We start from the raw sequence: 10,383 nt of genomic DNA, 5'->3' as shown, positions 1-10,383 counted from the left end.
AGTTTAGTCCCAAATTTTTGGTTGTGAGGGAGTAACCAAATTAAATAGTTTTCTCCGCCTAAACATTAGACAGAGTTGAAGAGATTATTTGTGGTGTGTATAGTACGTTGACATAAAAGCATAACCAAATTAAATAGTTGACTACTTAGACACAGCGTTTACACATTGGAAAACGCTATATAAAAAAAAAAGATCATATCTACCATAGCAGACCAGTAAAATTCTTGTAGTGTATATATATGTTAAAAATTATTTTAATAAGTTTCAAGTAACACAGTTAAAGGTTTGCGTGGTTGTATTTACGTCTACTTGTAATATATATATATATATAAAGCTACCGTTACTCACTCCTAGTGCTGCCACGTCAACAATTTCTTCTTTAATTTTTGGATCTAACAGATATTAATTAGCCGACTAATTAGATACAAAAATACAAATTGATCCACTAAATATTATAACAAAATTAGGCTAACGTGTCTAGGCCCACAATATATCTAAAGCCTATGGTTTTATCCTAATAACACTTATCTACTGTGCCGTCAAGTAAGATCCACCTTTACATGTTCTCACCTCCTTAACTCTCGATCCATGGCGTTTGAACATCTGATGACTTCCAGTGTATCATCTTTGTTTGTAACGGCTAATTCTGTCGTTCAATCTTCTCTCATCTAATGCGCAGCCCACTACTTCTTCTTTTAGTTGTTGTAAGTCCTTTTCTTATATAAAGCAATCTCTTCCATTTGGCTGGAGTTTCATTTCATGTGTAGAGTGTGGGACGAAAATAGTGAAAAAGCAGGCGTCCCTAAAGGCAATAACTTCAAGTGCCGCTCAACTACAACAGTTGGAGATGTCAAGTAACATTACTAACTGCTGCACGAAGCTCAATATATTTTTTTTTTTAAACTTCCTTTAGTTTCCTAACCATTCTCTACTTCAACCATGCCATATACCTTGTGGAACTGGTTGTTCACGACGGCATAACCAGCGGCGTCTTTGTCGCCTTTGATAAAGACATGGTCAAGTTAACCAAGCAACAACGCTAGCTTTGCAGATGGTATACAATCAACTAATCTTTTAATGTTTACTCAGTTCTTTCCAGCATTCTATTTTCATTTGTCTACCACCTATCACTCACTCCATTTACTCTTGCTTGTCCTAGGCTGATTCTGATGAAAACTCAGAATCTGAAGATCCAATTCCCAAAATAGTCTCTTATAATTGTTGGAAAGAAATTTACATTCCAGATTAAGCTTACTACTTTCAACTTCACTCCTCACCACCAGTCATTTATTGTATCTCGAATATATGAGACTTCGGAGGATGCACCTTGCCCAAACTTCCGAGAGGTAATGCCTCTGAAATGAACTTTTGTTTTGGTTAACAATTTGTGAAAATCAGAAACAGTATTGATATATGATCATTTTCACCGGAATCAAGCAACAACTTATCATTTTTATGACAATCTACGTTAATATCAAGCAAAGAGTGATGATTTATTAAATCATTCAAAAACTGCAGAAAGAAAGAAAAAAACGTAACCTGCAGTTTGGTTGGTTTGTTCAATTGATGTCTCTGTTGGCCCTTAATAATATCAATTTTTGGTTCAGTCAAGTTAGAAGATTGCGTCACCTGGTTTGGTTTGCGTGGTCTCACTGGCTGACCTTGTGCATTTTTTAACAAAACCATAAATATGTTACATGATACACCTTGAGCTTACTGCTATTGTGTGTCCTAGCCCATTTTCTTGTCCTCTTTTACGGCCCATTTACAGCGTTTTTTTTTTCTTTGGTTTCAAGATGTGCTCATTTTTTTTGTCTTGGATAATCTGTGTCCATAAACCAAAAATATTTCAGCTCAACTAGAACATTGCATTGCCTGCCACATAGTGGAGATGGATAATAGTGATATGTGTGAATGTTTGAGTGTTAACAAATATGTGAAAATGCATATTATAAAAGTTTTCAAGTTTATCATTGCCTTACGAAGATAGATCGGTCAAACATAAGACAAACAAAACAGAAGTTATATATTATCCAACCCTTGACTAATTTGTCTAAGAAAATCAGCAATACAGTGGTCACATATAACTCTTTGTTTCTGAATTCTATAATATCATTTTTCCTGCAACTTTCAATATGAATTACATTCCCATTACATAGTCTTTTTGAGAAAGGAAAGGAAAAGAAAAAAGAAAAAGAAAAGTAACATATTAAAAAGGGGTTATTGTTGATTTGGAGCTTTTTTAGCCAAAATCTTTGAAATAGAGTACTTTTATCCATGCTTCTAGATTTAGAGTTTTTTGGTGAGGCAAAAAACCTAATTTAGCCTTGGCTAGTTATTGAGATAAGAGGAAGAGAGACAGCTCAACAACGATCATCTTTCACCGCCGCCCACATGTTCCGATGTCGAAGACCTCCAGTCATTGAGTTCTCCTTCAGTTGCATCAAAAACTCATTCAGTACTTGAAGAAGAAACTCTCTATTCGATCATGAAACAAAATTCTCCATCTAGACAACTCAAATCTGAACTTAAGAGGCATCACCATCAAAAGCTAAAAGCGAAAGCTCCATCACTCGAATTACATATCAATCCCAATTTCTTCATTCTCAAACCAAAGGAACCAAAAATACATCAAACCACCATCATGAATCGATCATCCGTGACTAATATACTAAACTCCATTGATGAAAACTAAACCCTAAGAAAACTAGTAATTGGTGAACCCAAGGGAAAAAGGTAAACGAACTTTGCATTTTTTGTTTCAAAATTTCAGAAAGTGTTAATTTTTGAAGTTTCTCATCTACATCTACAGCATTCTTAACCAATCACAATCAGCATAATCATCATAGATTTGCATCTCGATAACAATATATTGCCCAATCAATGCATAAATTATTTTTTTGTTTAATCTTGATATTCATAAGATTTTAGATTCAAGAAGGAGATGTATATGTTCTTCGAAGTTGTTCATCACAGGGGAGTGAGAGAGAGAGAGGCTGCGGCGGAGATCAGAAGGGTTCCGTGTGTTCAGAAATTGGAGCACTTTGTATCAGAATATTAATCTATTTTTCTTTCGATCTCCAGCGGTTGAAGTTGTTCATCACATAAGAGAGAGAACAGAGGCTGCGGCGGAGAGATCGAAGGTTTGACGTGGGCAGCTTTTAGAGGGTAATTTCGTCATTTTAGTGTAAAAATAATGCCTAAATATGGAAGCATGGACAAAAAGTCCTAATTGGACAATACCTATGAAAATAGATGCTTATCTCATAATTAACTCTATTAAAAATGTACACTGTAAACAGGACAATATACAAAGGAGACTAAGGGCATCTCCAATAGTCCTCTATTTTTGTCTCTATAATAGAGAAATTTTATAATAGAGGTGAGTTTTACTCCAATGCTCCTCTATTCTTACCTCTAAAATAGAAATTGCTATTTTTTCCTCTCTTTAGGGCATCTCCAATGGTCCTCTATTTTTGCCTCTATACTCTATTATAGAGTAATTTTTGCTCCAATGGTACTCTATTTTCACCTCTATAATAGAGATTGCTATTTTTTTCTCTATTGGTGAACTATTTTATTTACAAAGTAGTCCTCTTAATCTTTAACTTCTTTTATTTATGACCAAAATAAATAAAATAAGTATTTTTAAGAACTAATAATATAAATTTAAGTATAAATATTTATTCTAAAATATTGAGACTACCATTTGCAAAAGATAATTTTATAAAGGTGTTACAAAATTTAAAGTAAAATGGGTTAGTTTGTAATTTTTATAAATAAAAAGTGTTAATTGTAAAATAAAAATAGTATCTATTTAGAATATTCTTTTATAGAGGAATAAATAGGGAAAACCATTGGATTAAAATTCATCTCTATTATAGAGATCCTCTATTATAGAGAAAAAAATAGGGTAAACCATTGGAGATGGTTTTATAAAGGAACCCTATTTTTTTTTTTACAAAGGTTCCTCAATAAATAGAGGAAAAAATAGCAATCTCTATTTTATAGAGGACCATTAGAGTAAAACTCACCTCTATTATAGAAAAAAAAAATAAAGAAAACCATTGGAGATGGTCTAAGGATGGATTTGTGAGTTTCACCTGTCAATGTTCAAAGCAGTAGCACAACCTTCAAGGTGTATAACTGAGGTTAACAACTTGAGTAGGTCGGATTAACTCCTCAGTCTCCTTATCAATTTTCACAACCGCAATGTAACCACAGAATTATTCCCTAAAGTAGCAGCGTCCTGCACCCATAATGAATTGTAAGACCACTGTTAAACAACAAAGATGAGGTAACATTAAAAATTTACACACGAAAAGAGTAGAGAGTTGTAAAAATTATTGACATGGGGGAGCAGTTTTTCATCTGTTGTAAGTCCCTTGTAAGTCTTTGTTCCATCTGAAACACTATTCAGTCTCTCCACTGCTGTCTTCCAAGGCATAAATGCAATAACAGAAAATTGGTTGGACCAACCATGGAACCAAAATTCGTAGCTGCTATGATAAATGAATAAGATTATCATTAGCAAACTATGAACATTACGCATAAACAAAATACATCAGACATGATATAAGAGATGGAAATACAGAACTTACATATATTTACTATATTTTTGGTTTAAATTTAACGAGAATTTAATTTTAGAGAATGACTACATCTACAAACTATGCACCCAAATTTTTCAAACGATCTTCAAAAGGGGACATGGGCCTAATATTGAAGCGTCTAATTAGTATTCCAATGAGCTTCAAAATTTTTTTGGCCCATTAGAGATCCAAAAAGGCAATGAAAATCACTAATATTTATATTTTTCTGTTTCTTTTACTTTTTCTTCTTTTTCGTATGATTAATATTTGTCGTTTTGTTTAAATATTTTTTTTTCCTTTGGTTACAGTTTCTAAAGAGAGAAACGACACTGAACATTTCATGAACCCAAAAAAAAATGTAACTTATACAGCCACACATCAATTACTACTACACAAGCTAAACTTCTCAAAAGAAAGAAGAAAAAAAAACCTAAAACACAACTGATTATGTAAACAAACACAACATGATAAAAAAATAAAATAAAAATCAGAAAGTTCACTGCATTATACTTAATGCCAGAAAAAAATTAAAACAAACCACTAGAACAAAAATAAATAAAAACAAATCCAAACCAATAAACCACAAAACCAGACAAAATAACAAAAAAAATAAAACTAATAAATAATATACAAATCAACCCAAAATACATCTTAATCTAATTCCCACGCGTAGCGCGGACAACATTCTAGTTTAATATATATAGATGATTTATGGGACCTTTAATTGTCGACTAAACGGAGTGGGATCCAATCAAAATATCCATTACAATGCATATGCTTTGCTTCTAAAGTGATTAAAAGTGGACGAAAATAAGACAAACGAATTAAGTAAGAATAAAAGAAAAGCATATACCACTAAACATATAAAGAACAACATGGCGACTTGGCAAGCTATAAAGACATACCAGTAAGTGTCCAAACACTTTAAAATAATCTAATGGGACCAAGAAGAAAATAGAAATATATGTATATAAAGAAAATAAAGAAATGTCTTTCAATTGTACTTTAAAAAATTACTATAATTTTGTACAGAAAAAAACAATTTAGAGTGTGCTGGATTAGAAGCCGACAGTAAGACATCTTATCACGTAATTAAGGGGCCAGAGTACCCATTACTTTTTACTTTATTAACATTTCTATCAATTTTGCGAAAAAGATGTGATGATGGTTGGACTACGCTTTTCATCTACCTACTGTTCTTGTTTAAAATATTGATTAGAGTTAGGCTTTGAATGGAAAGACAGAAAAATAGCAGATCACCCTTTAGTGTAGTCCTCCTATCACTAAGTTACAATTCAAGAAATTTTTTGTTTTTAAAAATTAATGCAGATGAACTGTGTGCAATTCATATTTTTTTGTCTTTTTGTGATAAATGCAGGAGAAATATGTGCAGATCTGGTCTACAGTTTTTTTGATGCTGTTCACCCTTGATCTGCATTTGAACTGCCAAATTTTTGATCTACTTTTATTCTGCTTGATCTGCTTGAACCACTTAATCTGCTCTGCATTACATGTTTTCTCCATTCAAGGCCTTAGTCGATCGTTCATAGTGGACGTGGACCTATCGCCAAACAAAAAATATGGAGATTAATTGAAGATTAGTTAAGGTAATTTTATTGAATTAATAAAAATAATAAATATTTAGTTATAAATATATATATTTTTTGGTTTTTACTAATGAAAACACTATATAAAATAAAAACTAGAGTATTATTTTTTAAGTTATAGTAAACACATGAAAACGTATTTATAAGATAAAATTTATAATTTTTATTAATATTTTAAACATAAATTCTTTTAAAACATCATAAATTTTCAATTTAAATGTTTAATAATAAACAAAAAAAATGTTTAAATAAATATTTTTTTAAAAAATACTTATTAATCGAGGCTGATATGGTGGACTTAACGCTTTGAATAATTCCCTCTCATTAGATAATATTATTTACAATACATGTCATTATATATTAAACCAAAATATAAGAAATACTTTTGTCAACGTGCAGTTCTAAGAACATTTCTAAAACAAACTTTTAAATTATAACTTGTAATTTTTATAGTAAAAATAGTTAAACATCAAATAATATATCAAAAACTGTTTCCAACCACTAAAAAAAGAAATGAATGTACCAAAAAAAATTCTATTAGCATCAAAATACAATAAAATTCGATATTTGTATTTTGTGCTTGTCATTACATTTATTCTTACATAAAATAAATTTGTTTGACACAAACAAATTTTGATTCCGAGATAATAGTTTTACTTGTAATATTTTTGTAATTAGTTTATGCAACTGTGCAGTTTGTTATCTAATATGTTTATATTTGCCAAAAAGATATACGATCTGCTATTTGACATTCATTTAAAGTTATGCAAACGATTGAATATAACCAATATGAAAAATATATGAATCATCCATCTCACTGTTAAAATATCTGGCAACTTTCAACCAGAGTTAAAATATATATTCGATGAAGCCCAAGATCTCCTTGTTCTTTACGGGTTTCTAATTACCAACTTCTTCCAATCCTTTATCCACCATTTCTCCACTATTAAATCATTAACTCAAAAACAAATAATATGAAAGCATTCCAAATTTTGTGGATCAGACAATTAATAAGAACCTTTACATAATGAATACTTAAAATGTGGTCCAGAAACACATTATTAAACGCATCAACCAAACTTAATTTGCTTATCAATGCTCCGTATTTCGCAATTACATTCTAAAAAGACTTGACCTTCCCAAATGGACTCCAATTTGCAAAAGCTAGAAAAAAATGGTCATAAAATAGAGATCCATCATGCAACTAAATTATTAGGAGCCAAACTAATCCATCGTAATAAAATACTTAAGGTTGACAGATCTGCGGGTCATAGATCTAAACCATTTCCATCAGACAACCAATACAATCTTTCCATGCCAGTATTATAAAATTTGACGAAAATTATGGATCCCATTTCATAAACTGATTTATATCTATTATATTTATTACCGATCAGATCCATAAGAAAAATTAGGGTTTTTTCATCATGAATCAAATTAACAAAAATTATTTAGAGATCAGAATCTTAAATCTACTAATCTATCTTCTAGATAGCCTTAACAAAGAGGGGGAAAAACACGTAAATGAAAGATCTGAGAGAACTTATAATAATATATAAAAGAAATTGAAAAAATTATTTGACGCTGACTGTATCTTCCCACAGCTTTATTGAACCGCAAATCAATTGATCCAGGAGATGTGAAAAAAAAAATCACTATTTTTTATACGCGCAATAGATATAAAACAAATCTGAAGAAATTTTGCAGTTCAAGAAAGCTGTGGAAGAATACAGAGAGTGTCATGTAGAGTAGACGAAACCCTAATTAAGGAAGAGGAGAATAATGGTAAAAGGGTAATTAAGAGAAAGAGCGAAGTTAGAATTGTGAGAAGGATGATGTTCAATGGAAATATATTTATAGGGAGACAAGGAAAGAGAAGCGTCATTCTTTTACAGCACCAATCCCTAGGAGAATATTGGCCTCTTAAGTCTTAACACACCTCTTTTGTACTACTCCTTCAATTTTTTTTTGTTTTTTTTTTTTTTGGCTGTAACATTTGTTATTCATGATCAATTTAAACATATTTTTAATTTAAAATTTAATTATATTTCACTGCATTTGCATGCGTAGTGTTGGTAAATTTTATACAAGGAAATGAAGATTTTTTTTTCTCTTATGGTTTTATTAGATACTATATAAAATAAGAACATAACAACAAATAAGATGATAGTTTTATAATTTTTTAGGTCATTCCGATATATATTAATTATATTTAATAGATTAGTTGATGAACTGACATTAGTGCAGTGACCAATGGTAAGTTTTTAAAGCACAAACCACCATAACACCACTGATCAAGTTCCACTTCTAGAAATTTGACTAATGGACCGGCTTGTTGTGCTCCATGGTTTGACAAAAAAAAAATAGTTGATGAAGCTTCCAAAAATCAAAATACTACTTAACTTTAAAATAAGATTGAAAAGAAAATTAAAAATAATTTGCACTATCTGTGTTGAAAAGAAAATTAAAAAATTTTTGCACTATATATATTACACAATTCAAAAAACATAAGAAGAAAAACAGAGTTGATAATGTTATTTTTTCAACACATTTAAATACTGAAAAATAAAATAATAAATTGGTTTTCTTATAAATCGTCATGTATGAATTAACTGGTCGTACTTTAAAAAAAAATGGTAGTCGAATTATTAGTCAATTTATAAAAGCTCGGTGGATACCAAATAAAATATATAATATTGATTAAAATCAGTTGATATTGGTATGATTATGTGAACATATAGCAAGGAAATAGACTGAAAATATATCGTTATGAAAAATGGACAATATTTGTTGTAGAAAAAATCTTCAATGTAGATATGTGTGCGTTGAAGATTATAACTAATCAAGCAATTGGTGGAAGGAAGAAATTTGTAGTATCATGATTTCGCCAACTGGTGTCCATGACCCAAACAAAATGTGACTTTATCCATCTAATTATTTTTTTTGCACCCCTAGAGACTAGAGTCACCCCAAGAAAGCGAACGTTAAGCGAAATGATACAAAATAATTTTCACAGGATAAAGTACATGTGGCACAACACAAACCAGCACACATACTGTTCCTTTCTTTTCTTTCTTTTTGTGCACACATACGTCTCCTATTAAATAGATTTATCATTATATCTTACCGTTGTGTTAATGATAGGGGATGAACTTGTCTTGCAGGATCTTCATCTCCATGAAAGCCAGTAAGGTGAACAAAAAATTAAACATGCGCTTCAATTATTGACAAATGTGTTTTTTACTGAATAATAGGAGAAAATTATTTATATCATTGGAGCATTATTTCCTAGATTAATCGTTCATGTGTTTGGCTATTGTAGAAAGGTTATGGTGGCTTTGCTATTGATCATAGGTTTTGCCGGTGGTCCCATGTCGAAGCCTTTTTCCCTGGACTCTCTCTTCTTTATTATCGTTCCAATATATCTCCGATTCGTCTTTGCTATAACATGCATCTTGCATGTAAGGTTCTACGTGCATTTCTTTTTGTGTGTTGGTTAGTAATAGATGAACATCGTTTTTTTACGGAGAATTTTCAAAAATACCCTTTTTTATGTCATTTTTTAAAAATAATTTTTGATGGTGTCCATTTTTTAAAATACCCCTTTATATAAAATGACAAAAGTATAAACCCTAAACTCCAAATACTAAATCCCATCTCTTAAAAACTATATCCTAAATGTAAATTGGGAACCCAAAGTTAAAAAAGCAAATTCTAATAATTAATTTAACATAGGATAATTATATAAAAAATGACAAAAATGAAAATGTCCAAAAAAATGGTATTTTTGACAAGGGATATGCCAAAAAATGCATTTCTAACAATTTTTTTTTTTTTTAACACCGAAATATATATTAAACGCTTCAAACAAAGTTTTGGGCATACACAGCCAGAAAAACTTCTTGATGCTATATATAATATATTAACAATTTAGAAAATAATATGGTATTTTTTTAATTGTATTCTTTCTTCAAATTGATTTTGTGAATATTTTTCTTGAAGACAAGTCACTCAATCTGAAGATGGCATTATTAGGACATATTGTTTGGTCAAAATACAATCCTTTTTTGGAAAATGATCTCTTCCCTGATACAACCTGTGAATCGGATACGTAGGTGCTATTGGTTGTTTTTTTTTTTTTTTTTTTTTTTTTTTTTTTTTTTTTTTTTTTTTTTTTTTTTTTT

This window comes from Camelina sativa, chromosome 15 (assembly GCF_000633955.1).
Source record: "Camelina sativa cultivar DH55 chromosome 15, Cs, whole genome shotgun sequence".
NCBI lineage: Eukaryota > Viridiplantae > Streptophyta > Magnoliopsida > Brassicales > Brassicaceae > Camelina > Camelina sativa.
This window is presented reverse-complemented; position numbering follows the sequence as displayed.